This window comes from Schistocerca americana, chromosome 3, assembly GCF_021461395.2.
Source record: "Schistocerca americana isolate TAMUIC-IGC-003095 chromosome 3, iqSchAmer2.1, whole genome shotgun sequence".
In the NCBI taxonomy this organism is placed as follows: Eukaryota; Metazoa; Arthropoda; class Insecta; order Orthoptera; family Acrididae; genus Schistocerca; species Schistocerca americana.
The window spans coordinates 405,579,931-405,594,271 of NC_060121.1; the positions used below are offsets into that span (position 1 = coordinate 405,579,931).

At 42.3% G+C, this 14,341-nt stretch overlaps 1 protein-coding gene across 3 annotated transcripts in view; it reads right to left on the minus strand.

Moving 5' to 3' along the window:
- Nucleotides 1-14,341, minus strand: part of LOC124606279 (F-box/LRR-repeat protein 2) — a 730,587-nt gene that overhangs the window by 124,540 nt on the left and 591,706 nt on the right. The gene's annotated exons all lie outside the window — the stretch shown is intronic.

Consider the following 14,341-nt stretch of genomic DNA (forward strand, 5'->3'; position numbering starts at 1 on the left):
TTATTTTGTCTTAGAGTGTAGTCTAATAATCAGAGAGACAAATTTGAAAAAAGTGAAAGAAGGATAGGTGGCCAGCCAATTGCAAGAAAATCCAAATGCTTAATTTAGAGAGAAAAACTGTGTAAAATATTTTTTGCTACCCAGTTTAACACAACAGTGGACTCTGTTGTCATGCTTTACCTGGTTAAAAAATTGTTTATGGATAATAAATATTACTGAAAAATAGGAGCTTAGCAAAGCACGTAATGCATTGTTAAGGAATTGTTAACATGATGGCGCCACGCCAACAACACCGTTCATTATAATCGTAGACACAGTTCTGGCTAAGTTGTAATTCAATCGAATCTCACAATTGTCCAGTCACAGGTATGGTTTATTTCTATCGTGAACTTAATATTGCCACATTCTCAGCTCATGTTCAGTGCGCTGACGAATTATTCTGTAATAGAGATTGAAGCGAAGAATAAACGTTTTCATTTGCGTCTATATTTGTGCACTAAAATGTCATGGCCTGAAATCGTCTCCTGCACGAGTTAGGCACAATGTAACTTTTTACAACGTGCTACTCTCCAAACATTATTAATGCACCATATTAGCACTGTAGTTTGAAAAAGACTGCTTAGGCTTAGTACTAGTATTGTGGTTGGCACAGAACACATGCAGCATGTTATGCTACACACTCACTAAATATGAACGGTTTCGAGAAAATTGCCTCCGCTTTCGCCTTCCACCTGCAGTAACTGAAGGTGTGAAGTAGTGGGAGGGGTACCGAATCACTACATAGACTCACGCAGTAGATCAGTGCGTTTAGTATTATGTCATACCGTCAAAGTGTATTAATATTTGGGAAACACTTGGAATTAAGCAAAGAAAGTGATCAAAGTTAAACATTATTTCAGTTATAAACTGCAAAAATTTGAAAATGAATTTAATCTGTGTTTTCGAGGCGACCGAGAGGTGACAATAACATTATAGTGTTTCTTGGATACAGAAGTATATTTAACTAATTTTTGGGATTCAGCTGGTATTCTACATATAGAGGGTGAGTCACCTAACGTTGCCGCTGGATATATTTCGTAAACCACATCAAATACTGACGAACCGATTCCACAGACAGAACGTGAGGAGAGGGGCTAGTGTAATTGTTTAATACAAACAATATAAAAATGCACGGAAGTATGTTTTTTAACACAAACCTACGTTTTTTTAAATGGAACCACGTTAGTTTTGTTAGCACATCTGAACATATAAACAAATACGTAATCAGTGCCGTTTGTTGCATTGTAAAATGTTAATTACATCCGTAGATATTGTAACCTAAAGTTGACGCTTGAAACCTCCGACGTTCAGTTGCGTTTTGTAACAAACACGGGCCATGGTCGGCGAGCAGCATCTGCAGGGACATGTTTACGATGACGACCGTGTTTACGAGTGTGGCTGTAGTGCACTGTTGTGGTTTGGTCTAGCTGTCGCAGTGTCCGCATGTAGCGCTTGCTGATATTGTTATTCTGCATTCGTCTCCGCACGCAGACCAACTGTTGTACGCCGTGTTACCAGACGTCTGTGATAGTGTAGTGTTGTAGGAACTGTGACCATGGTGTATTCGAACTCTGAAAAGGCGGACATGATACTCATCTATGGCGAGTGTCGACGAAATGCAGCGGAAGCCTGCAGGGTGTATACAGAACGGTACCCGGACAGAGAGCATCCAACGTGCCGCACATTGCAAAACATCTACCGCCAACTGTATGCAACAGGTATGGTCGTAGCACGCAAACGGGTCCGTAACAGGCCCGTCACAGGAGAAGCGGGTGCAGTTGGTATGTTAGCTGCTGTTGCCATGAACCCACACATGAGTACACGGGACATTGCGAGAGCCGGTGGACTGAGTCAAAGTAGTGTCATGCGCATACTGCATCGTCACCGCTTTCACCCGTTTCATGTGTCGCTACATCAGCAATTACATGGGGATGACTTTAATCATCGAGTGCAATTCTGTCAATGGGCATTAACAGAGAATGCGTTGCAGTTCTACCTGTTTACCGATGAAGCGGGTTTCACAAACCACGGGGCAGTGAATCTACGGAACATGCATTACTGGTCCGTCGACAATCCTCCCTGGCTCAGATAGGTAGAGCGACAGCGACCGTGGACTGTAAATGTATGGTGCGGAATCATTGGCGACCACCTCATTGGTCCTCACTTCATTGCAGGGACCCAAACAGCTGCAACATACATCGCGTTTCTACAGAATGATATGCCAACGTTGCTCGAAAATGTCCCACTGGAAACGCGTCGACGTATGTGGTATCAGCATGATGGTGCACCTGCACATTCCGCAATTAACACTAGGCTGACCCTTGACAGGATGTTCGACGGGCGTTTCATAGGACGTGGAGGACGCACAAATTGGCCAGCCTGTTCTCCTGATCTTACACCTCTGAACTTCTTTCTGTGGGGTACGTTAAAGGAGAATGTGTACCGTGATGTGCCTGCAACCCCAGAGGATATGAAACAACGTATTGTGGAAGCCTGCGGCGACATTACACCAGATGTACTGCGGCGTGTACGACATTCATTACGCCAGAGATTGCAGTTTTGTGCAGCAAAAGATGGCCACCACACTGAACATCTATTGGACTGATATGTCGGGACACACTCTATTCCACTCCGAAATTGAAAATGGAAACCACGTGTGTACGTGTACCTCACCCCTCATGGTAATTTACATGTGCGTCAGTGAAAAAGACCAATAAAAAGGTGTTAGCATGTGGACGTAATGTGCTGTTCCAGTCTCTTCTGTACCTAAGGTCCATCACCGTTCCCTTTGGATCCCTACGTAATTCGGTGCTCTCCGATACACACTATCGAACAGCGGAGGAGTGGTACTCAAGCGTCAACTTTAGGTTACAATATCTCCGGATGTAATTAACATTTTACAATGCAACAAACGGCACCTTTTACGTATTTGTTAATATGTTCAGATGTGCTAACAAAACTAACGGGGTACCATTTAAAAAAACGTAGGTTTGTGTTAAAAAACATACTTCCGTGCATTTTTTTATGGTTTGTATTAACCAGTTACACTAGCCCCTCTCCTCACGTTCGGTCTGTGGAATCGATTCGTCAGTATTTGATGTGGTTTACGAAATATATCCAGCGGTAATGTTAGGTGACTCACCTTGTATATTCCACAAGCCACTGTGCGGTGCGTGGCGGAAGGTACCCTGTACAAATACTAGTCATTTCCTTTCCTGTTCCACTCGCAAAAGGAGCAAGGAAAGACTTACCGTCTACTTGCTCCGTATGAGCCTTAATATCTCACATCTTATATTCGTGGTCCTTACGCGAAATGTCTGTTGGCAGCATTAGAATCGTTCTGCAGGCAGTTGTAAATGATGATTTAACTGTTTTTCTCTGTGTTTCTGTTACCTTGGTTGTTAGTCCGAGCTCCGATTTGCTGAAGCCCAAACCATGTAAATCTCTCCATCTATGCATAACTACTGCAACAGGCATCAGACTGAACCTGTTCACTATGCTTAAACCATGGTCTACCTCTTCAATCCCCCAAAGTTCTCTACATTACCATATTCACTATTCCGTGATGTCTCAGGATGTGCCTTATCAATGGATGCCTTCAATTAGTGAAGTTTTGCTGTTCTCCCCACTTCAATTCAGTGCCTCCTCATCCGTTATTCGATCTACCCCATCCTCAAAATTCTTCTGTAGCACCACATTTCGAACGCTTCAATTCTCTTCTTATCTGAACTTTATAATGTTGACGTTACAATACAGTACAAAAAAAAAAAGTGGTTCAAATGGCTCTGAGCACTATGGGACTTAACATCTGTGCTCATCAGTCCCCTAGAACTGAGAAATACTTAAACCTAACTAACCTAAGGACATCACACACATCCATGCCCGAGGCAGGATTCGAACCTGCGACCGTAGCGGTCGCGCGGTTCCAGACTGTAGCGCCTAGAACCGCTCGGCCACGCCGGCCGGCGATGCTTGATTGATCTGGCCTTCTAAAATTAGCCATTTTTTTCTCCAGGGCATACATCTCTAACGTATTCCTTGTCTAAAATATTTCGGAGATAAAACAGTCCACTGTTCGGATTTCCACGTGAGAATATCTCCAGAGGATGTCGTCATGAGGAAAAACAAAACTGGTATTGCACGGGTCGAAGTGTGGAATGTCAGATCCCTTAATCTCGTTGGTAGGTTAGAGAATATAAAGACGGAAATGGGTGGGTTAGAAGTTAGATGTAGTGGGAACTAGAAGTAAGGTGGCAACCAACATCCACCACAATAGCCCAAGTTCATATGCCTGCTAGTCCTGCAGATGATAAAGAGACTGAAGAAATGTATGATGAGATGAAAAAAATATTTAGACAATTAAAAAAAATCACTCCGTCGGCTGGCCACAAATGGCCTGCCGGGACCATCGGACCGCCGTGTCATCCTCAGTGGAGGATGCGGATAGGAGGGGCGTGGGGTCATCACACCGCTCTCTCGGTCGTTATGATGGTATTCTTGACCGAAGCCGCTACTGTTCGGTCGAGTAGCTCCTCAATTGGCATAACGAGGCTGAGTGAACCTCGAAAAATTTCAACAGCGCATGGCGGCCTGGATGGTCACCCATCCAAGCGCCAACCACGCCCGACAACGCTTAACTTTGGGGACCTCAGGGGAACCGGTGTAGCCACTGCGGCAAGACCGTTGCCATTCAGACAATTAAGGGAGACGAAAATTTAATTCCGATGAGGAAGTTTACTACGTTAGTAGAAACTGAAGACAAGAATATATATTAGGAGAACACTGACTGAGAGGGGGAGGGGAGGGGGGGGGGGGGGGGGAGGAATGAAAGATGAAGCTACCTGGTAGAATTTTACACCGAGCATTAATTCATCATGTCTAACACTTAGTTTAAGAATTACGTGAAAAGGATCAGTGCGTGGAAGAGTCCTGGAGTCATTGGAAGACTTCAAAGTGCTTGTACAATGGTAAGACATTAAATTTTGACATGAGATTTTAAACTGTTGGAGACTTCTAGGGACAGATGTGGACTCTGACCCTAATTTATTATCAATTGCAGTACAAAACTGAGAAAATGCAAAAAGGTAGAAAGTTAAGGAGAGTGGACCTGAATAAACTGAAGGAACCAGAGGATGTTAAGAGTTTCAGATGGAGCCAACGGAAACAAAGAAAGGAAATACAACAGAAGACGAATGGATATATTTGAGAGATGAAACACGAGAGGAGCAAGTAGGTAAAAGACAAGGCCTAGTAAAAATTCTTGGAGATATTGAATTTAACTGAGGAAAGGAGAAAATCAAATAACTCAGAAAATGAAGTAGTCAAAAGGAAGTGCAGAATCTAAAAAAGATAGATTAACAGAAAATGTAAAATGGCTGATACAAAATGGTTACAAAACAAATGCTACTAGCGGGAAGAAAGTTTTTGCTGTACGGAAATCAAAGAGAGCTTTGGAGAAAAGAGAAACAGCGATATGAATATCAAGAGCTGATACGACAAGTCACTACCAAGGGATGAAGAGAAAGCTAAAAACTGGAAGGAACATACAGAAGGGCTGTTAAAGGGAAATGAACTTGAACACAATATTATAAAACGGGAAGAGGAAGTAGACGACATTTTCCCAGAAAAATTCAGATCACTGAGAGGGCCAGTCACAACATAACTATTCCAAATGGCGAGAGAGATATGAGACAGTCGAAATATCATCGACTTCAAGAAAAATGTAATAACTCAAGTTCAAAAAAACGCAAGTGCTGACAGTTGTGAAACACTGCTAGAACATCAGTTTATAGAATCATCGTTGCAAAATATTGACGCGAATTATTTATAGAGAAATGGAAAATGTGGGCCGCCCGATGTGGCCGAGCGGTTCTAGGCGCTTCAGTCTACCGCGCGACGGCTACGGTCGCAGGTCCGAATCCTGCCTCGGGTGTGGATGTGTGTGATGTCCTTAGGTTGGTTAGGTTTAAGTAGTTCTAAGTTCTAGGGGACTGATGAACTCAGATGTTAAGTCCCATAGTGTTCGGAGCCATTAGATCCATTTGAACTTGGAAAATGTAGTGGAAATCGATCTCAGGAAAGATCAGTTTGGGTTTCGGGGAAATTCAGGAACATACAAGGCAATATTGACCCTACGACTTACCTTAGAAAATATACTGAAGAAAAGTTAAACCTATGTTTATAGTGTTAGTATATTTAAAGAAAATTTTGACAATGTCGACTGGATTACACTTTTTGAAATTTTGTAAGGTGGCATAAATAAAATACAGGGACCGGAAAGTTATTTACAACTTGTACAGTAACCAGACTGCAGTTGAAAGAGTCAAGGTACATGAAATGGAGAAGATTGAAGCATATTCCCGATGGTATTAAGGCTGTACATTGTGTAAGCTGTGAAGGAAACGAAAGAGAAATTTGGAAAGGGAATTAAGGTTCAGGGAGAAGAAATAAAAATTTTTGAGGTTTGGCGATGACATTGCAGTTCTTTCAGGGGCAGCAAACGACTTTGAAAATCAGTTGAACGAAATAGATAGTATCTTGAAAAAAGGTAATAAGATAAGGTCAACATAAACAAAAGTATACCACAGGTGATGAAGTGTAATTTAAAAAATGAGACACTACAACTAGTAGATGAGTATCGTTAATTTGACAGTAAAATAAGTAATAATGACCAAAGTGTAGAGGAAATAAAATGCGGATTGGCTATAGCTTGGAAAGCATTTTCAGAAAAGAGACATTTGCTAATCCATACTAATATTATGAATATCAAAATAACTCTGTCTGTTTCTCTTTCACGAATAAATCGCATAACCGATTTCGATGATATTTGGCACAGATATAGCTTGAACGCCGAGGAAGAACGTAAGAGGGGAAAAAAGAACATCGGCTCCTAGGAGGGTAATGTAGAGAGTGGAAAACATTTTTTTTAATTCAGCGAATATAAACCACGTTAAAAATTATTAAATTTCTTGCACAATGTAGACGTTGTATAATGTATAGTTACTTTAATAGCATGCCGCATAGATGCCCGCTCCTGCCCATGCCCCTTCGCACACAGCAGGCCCCAGCGACACTGCGCTTGCCGCGTTGTATTGCGTTGGGGCAGTTGCCGGGGAAACACTTAACCGAACAGGCAGACACGTGACTGTAACTGCCATTATTGCACGTGCAACAGCTTACTTACTAACCGTCAGTAACCATAGCAAAAATACTGTTATGCGAGCACAGCCGCGGCTAGCATCGAATAAAAATTTAAGTGTTAGGAAGTCTCTTCTGTGGATATAGGTAAGTATTTGTCTGGAGAGCAACCTGGTACGGAGGTGAAACGCGGACGATAAGCAGTTCAGGCAAGGAGAGAATATAAGCTCTAGAAAAATGATGGTGCAAAACAATCCTTAATATTAGATGGGTGGATTGAGTAACTGAAGAGGAGGATTGGATCGAACTGGGAAAAAAATAATTTACAGCACAATTTGATTGAAAGAAGTATCGTTTGAGGGGCACATTTTGAGGCATTGAGAGTCGTCATTTTAGTAACTGAGCGAAGTGTGGAAGGGATGGGGGTGAAAAATTGAAGAAGGAGACCAAGACATGACTAGAATAAACAGGTGGAGAGTTTCGTCAAATCAGTCTTCGCACTGAACACTACATCAACCACCTTCAGAATTTCAAAGAGTGTATTCTAGTGAACCTGGACACGAGTCTTTAAACAGGACCCAAGGAGCACATCCTTCCTCACGTTTCGGCTGGACTTTTGGGACAACAGTTGCTTCAGCGATCGGTATGTTTGCAGCCATGACACACAGGCTTGGGTGCCATGTCGCCAGAAAATTTTTACTGACATGGAAACCTCCCCATCGCACCCCCCACAGATTTTGTGATAAGATGGCCCAGCGGATAGCTCGTGAAAAACTGTACACAGATCAAGCATAAAAACGGGAAGAAGATATACTGAACTATGAGAAAACGCACAATAGGAACAATGAACGGTCCAAGCTAACAAGTGCAACATTTAGGGTAGCGTGAGGAAAAAAGAAAAAAACAACATCCATCGTGGTGTAGTGGTACGGTACTGGTCTAACAAGCGGGTGAGCCGGGTTTTTTGTTTTAATTTTTTTTTCATAATATTATCAACTGTCCGTCCGGTCATTGAAATGTTTGTTCTCTTCTGAAGTCGTGGCAGTTGTCATACTACACATTGGTTATAGAACATGAGTGACATGATAAGAATACATTACTGTCCCAAGTAAATGCGATGAATAGTAAGAGCAGGCGAGGTACCACACAGACGTCTCACAGAAATTAAAATAACAAATAAACGGATGTGAACTACGTTACAGTAAAGGAATTCAAGAGTCCAAAACATCCAAAACGGAACGCAACTTCAGAGACATTGAAAACATACGTATTGACAGAGCACAGAGAAACTGTGTGATTTTGAAACTTTTGCGTTCATTTGTTACAGCTTATGTGGCAGACTATTATGTTTTCATGATTTCCTTGGGAGTGATCACATTCACATTCATACGAACACCTAAATCGGGCAAGGAGGCATTATCTCACACACTCACCAGGCTTACAAATTAGGTGTGTCGATAAGTGATTCCTGTCATATGACACACGCTCTGTCACTAGCGCCGTGTATGACACACCAGGTGTGTTTGCCGTGGAGGATTCGGTTGACTTGTCGCTTTGTCAAAAAATGTTTGCTGTTCCCATTCGAAAGTCACTTCCTTTCAGCTGCTAATTAGAGCAACTGTGCAGAATCTACTTTCATTATAGTCCCTTCGTTACTCTTCGCTGTTGCAAACGGGCGTTACACCACGTCACAGACACAAATTTGAATACAGCGAACAGCGTAAAAAAAATGGCTAAAGGTTGCTTTGAACCCAGCTCGCACGCTTCGCCGTCAAACAACGTGACCACTTTTGTTCTGTTAATCTCATTTTGTTCGTAACTGATCGCTGTATTTGTTCGGGGTGGATGTCGTATGACACTTGCTCAAGTTCATAGTTGATTTATTAACTCAGTTTTTATATTACAGAGGGCAGCTAACCCTCTGACCGAACACGCTGAGCTACCGTGCCGGCCGGTGTTCTTCTATACTCAATATTGCACTCGATAAGCTTGGACCGTTCAGTGTTTCTATTTTACTTTTTTTTCATAGTTCAGTACACCATCTTCCTACTTTCATGCTTGATCTCTGTTCAGTTTTTGAAGGACTTTCCACTGGGACCTCTTATCATTAAATCTGAGAGGGGTGCGGTGGGGAGTTTCTCTTGTGAGTGGTGTAGCCGCAGAAACAAACGGAAAGCAAAAACTACAACAAACAATAGTTTAGATTGTTTTGTTGCGCATGAGTCGAGATGCCTTAGTTGGTTAATTAACCGAAGGTAGTGCGAAACACGATCGCAGTAGTGCCTCGAGATTAATCGTGCTACCACTCATGTATCGTAAAAACGCTCGACTGCCTTTTAATCCAATTACCGGAGTGATGTCTTCCAGATACATTCTTATATTCTTCTTTGTTAATTTAAGAAGTGTTGCACGTTTCCAGTTCAATTAATATTAATGAATCCGTGAGTGTCAGATACTCTATTTTCGAGGACCGCAACATATCCGCTTTATTCGTGTAAATACGACTGCCACCTCCTTTTGCTTAGTATTTATAAGGCTCCTGTTCCATAGTTTATACGTAGCTTTGATCATGTCAAATCAGACTGAGTAGAGTGAGAATCTGGTGCTTTGGTATCGTGGGCTGCACGGGAAGTTTTCTGACGGGTTTCCACTTTTCACAGAATCTAGCCAAGCCATGTGAATCTACAGGCGGAATCCCACCAAGAACACAGGTGGCACTTTTACAAGATCTGCGATAGCGAGAAAGCCACTTTTCTCTCATTCGCCTACAGTAGTCGCTCAAAATGAGCGTTGCGTTTGAAAACCCCTCCAATGATTGGACACATATTGTAATTTGGGAGCCGGCCGGAGTGGCCGAGCGGTTCTAGGCGCTACAGTCCGGAACAGCGCGACCGCTACGGTCGCATGTTCGAATCCTGCCTCGGGCATGGATATGTGTGATGTCCTTAGGTTAGTTAGGTTTAAGTAGTTCTAAGTTCTAGGGGACTGAGGACCACTGCAGTTAAGTCCCATAGTGCTCAGAGCCATTTATTTTGTAATTCGGGTTTTAGTGGCAAAAACTCTCAAAGGTGTTAACATTCGCCGCGAAATTTGTGCTGCATACGGACCAAATGTGATGCGTCAAGGTGTTGAGCCTCAGTTATGTCTTTAAAAAATGGATTACAGAAGTGGCTATCTTTCTGCAGTCAATTTCCAGAAACGAATAAACTCTTGGAAACTGGCGCGGCGTTTCACGGTGGCTCAACTGTCGGACTGTTTTCTGCAGATTTTTTGGAGTGTTTTGCATGAGATTACGGCTAAATTATTAGGGTGTGACAATTCTGTGCACGTCTGTTTCCGAAATTCCTCTTTTATAACCACAAAACTCAATGTATGTGCGCTTGCCTGTAGTTTCGTTTTCAGTACCCACCCTTCAGCCCAGGCCTGACTCCAGGTGACTGCCATCTCTTCAGCCACATGCTGGTACTGCAAACGGCTGAAAGCAAAGGACAACTGCAGCCGTAATTTTTCCAGAGGGGGCGAATGATGTTGGCATCCTCTTAGGTAAAACTGTCCTCTGCGGACGGGGACTACCCAGGAGGATGTCGTCATCAGGAGAAACACAACTGGTGTTCTACGGACTGGAACGTGGAATTTAGATACCTTTAATCGGGGAGGCATGTTAGAAACTTCAAAAGGGAAAATGGATAGGTTAAAGTTAGGTGTGGTAAGAATTAGTGAAGTTTGGCGTCGGGAAGAGCAGGACTTCCGGTCAGGTGAATGTAGTGTTATAAATACTGAATCAAATAGGGGTAATGCAGGACTAGGTTTAATAACGAGCAAATAGCTGGGAATGCGGATACGCTACTATGATCACCATAGTGAACGCATTATCGTAGCCAACATAGACACGAAACCCATACCCACCACAGTAGTACAAGTTCATTGTCAACTAGCTCCGCTGATGAAGAAGTTATTGAGGAAATGTATGGTGAGATACAGGAAATTATTCAGATGAGATTACAATGAAATGAACACCCATAGCTGCTTATAGGCGTTGACATACGTCAACGGGGACAGATGAAAATGTGTGCCCCGACCGGGACTCGAACCAGGGTACTCCTCCTTACATGGCAGACGCTCTATCCATCTGAGCCGCCGAGGACGCAGAGGATAGGGCGACTGCAGGGATTGATCTCTGGCACGCCTCCCGCGAAACCCACATTCTCAACGTATTGTCCCGAACTACAGTCGTAGTGCCCCCGCCCATTATACCCATTAATCGCGGCGCGTTGCCGATTCCCGTAAGAGTTCCGGCACAGTTTGTGCATTCGCACAGAAGAAGAAGATGGTCAAGAGGCCGGTGAGCCTTATATATATGTGTGTCTGAGCAGGACTTTGAGGTTTTTATTCTATTGAGGCTATAAACACTTACCCTAATAATAAGAAACAGTACTATTTTCCAACAACACGGGCCTAGTAATACTAGGCCCCGTGTTGCGTTGAACCGTCATAAAGCGGAAGTCCCTATCAACGCTCATTAAAAACCGGAAGTTAGTTTTCTGTAATTATTGCGTATCAGCGCCGTAATCTCCATAAGAATAACACGTACCGGAAGTGAATTTTTCAGCAACACAGGTTAAGTAAAAATACTGAACGGTGAAAATTTCTAAGTCCGAATCAAGGTCCTACTTTATTTTGTGGTGCGAAGTTAAATTTTTCTTAATGAAAGTTTCTTCTTCTTCCGGTTTGGGTAACGGATGGATAACAGTTGCTTTCGTTGCTTGTAACAATGCAGGGAGAGCCGGTTTGGAATCCTTTGAAACTCGTGAAATCTTGGCTTACCGTACTATACCTGTTTCTGAGATTATTATTGCTAGTGAGGGTTCCTACCTTTTACCGCACGGGAGTTTGTCTTTGTCTTGTAGACGTTGTAAGATAAATTCCGATTGTAGTATTCACTTATGGGTGAAGGCTAGTGGTCCTTCTTCTTTGGAAGATTGTCGCATTGTGGGTGATTGTACTTTATATAATCACTGAAAGCAGTATATATATACTGCAGTATAAATATATATATACACTAAGATGATATCTGTTCTTTCGGACAGGTCCGAAAGAACAGATACCATCGGTGACCATGCAGCTAGTTAGAATGAGATTACAATGAAATGAACACCCTTAGCTGTCGGGGCACACATTTTCATCTGTCCCCGTTGACGTATGTCAACATCTATAAGCAGCTAAGGGTGTTCATTTCATTGTAGTCTCATTCTAACTAGCTGCATGGTCACCAATGGTATCTGTTCTTTCGGACATGTCGGAAAGGGAGAAGAAAATTTGATAGTGATGGGAGAAGAAGAGAGAAGAGAAAGTACTAGAAGAATATTGAAGGACGAAAGAATCGAAAAAGGACGCCGCCTGGTAGAATTTTGTACAGAGCATAGTTTAATCATCGCAAACAATTGGTTTAAAAATTATGAATGATGGTTGTGTACGTAGAAGAGACCTAGAGACACTGGAGAGTTTCAGATTGATTGTATAATGGTAAAACAGAGATTTCGGAACCAGGTTTTAAATTTAAGACATTTCCAAGTGCAGACGTGGACTCTGCCCCCAATGTACTGGTAAAGAACTGTACATTAAAACTGGAGAAATTGCAAAAAGGAGATGGGGAACTGGATAAATTGAAAGAACCAGAGGTTGTTGAGAGTTTCAGAGGGAGCTTTCGGGAACGATTGACAAGAACAAGGGAAAGGAATGCAGTAGAAGTCGAATTGGGTAGATTTGAGAGATGAAGTAGTGATGGCAGCACAGGATCAAATAGCCAATAGGACAAGGTCTGGTAGATATACTTGGATACACAGGAGATGTTCAACTTAAATGATGAAATGACAAGATATAAAAGTGCATTAGATGAGACAAACGAAAGTGAATAGAAAAGTCTAAAAAACGAGAGTGACAAGAAGTGGAAAATGGCTAAGCAGGAATGGCTAGAGAACAAATGTAAGGGTTTAGAGGCATGTATCACTATTGAAACCACAGATACCGCGTACAGGAAGAGTAAAGAAGTTTTTTGGTGGAAAGAGAAGCAGCTGTATGAATATCAAGAGCTCACAGGGAGAACCAGTCCTAAGCAAAGAAGAGAAAGCTGAAGGATGGAAGGAGTACATAGAGGGTCTATACAAGGGAGATGTACTTGAAAGCCAGGGGAAATACCCTCAGTCTTCAAGAGGAATATAATAATTCCAATTTCAAAGAAAACAGGTGCTAACAGGTGTGAATATTACGGAACTGTCACTTTAATAAAGTGTGGTTGCTAAATGCTAACACGAATTCGTTACAGAAGAGTGGAAAAACTGGTAGAAGCAGACCTCGGGAAAGATCAGCTTGGATTCCGGAGAAATGTAAGAAAACGCGTGGCCATACTGACCCTACGACTTCTGCTAGAAAATAGGTTAAGAAAAGGTAAACCTGAGTTTATAGCATTTGTAGACTTAGAGAAAGATTTTGACAATGTTGACTGGAACATTTTTTTCGAAATTCTGAAGGTAGGAGGGGTGAACTACAGGGGGCGAAAGGCTATTTACAACTTATACAGAAACCAGATGGCAGTTATGAGAGCCGAGGAGCATGAAAGGAAAGCAGTCGTTGAAAAGGGAGTGAGAATGGGTTGTAGCCTATCCCCGATGTTATTCAATCTGTACAATGAGCAAGCAGTAAAGGAAACAAAAGAAAATTTTGGAGTGGGAATTAAAGTCCAGGAAGAAGAAATAAACACTGAGTTGTTTTTAAAATGAACATAAACAAATGCAAAGCAAGGATAATGGAAAGTAGTGGAATTAAATTAGGCAATGCTGATGTAAGGCAATGCTGAAGCATGGACAATAAACAGTTTGGAGAAGAAGAGAATAGAGGCTTTTGAAATATGGTGCAACACAAGAATGCTGAAGACTAGATGGATAGACCATGTAACTAATGAGAAGGTACTGAACAGAATTGGGGAGAACAGAAATTTGTGGCACAATGTGACTAGAAGAAGGCATCGGTTGACGGGACACATTCTCAGACATCTAGGGACCATCAGTTTAGTACTGAAAGGAAGTTGGAGGGTGGGGGGGATCGTAGAAGGAGCCTAAGAGATGAATACAGCATGCAGATTCAGAAGGACATAGGTTGCAGTAGTTAT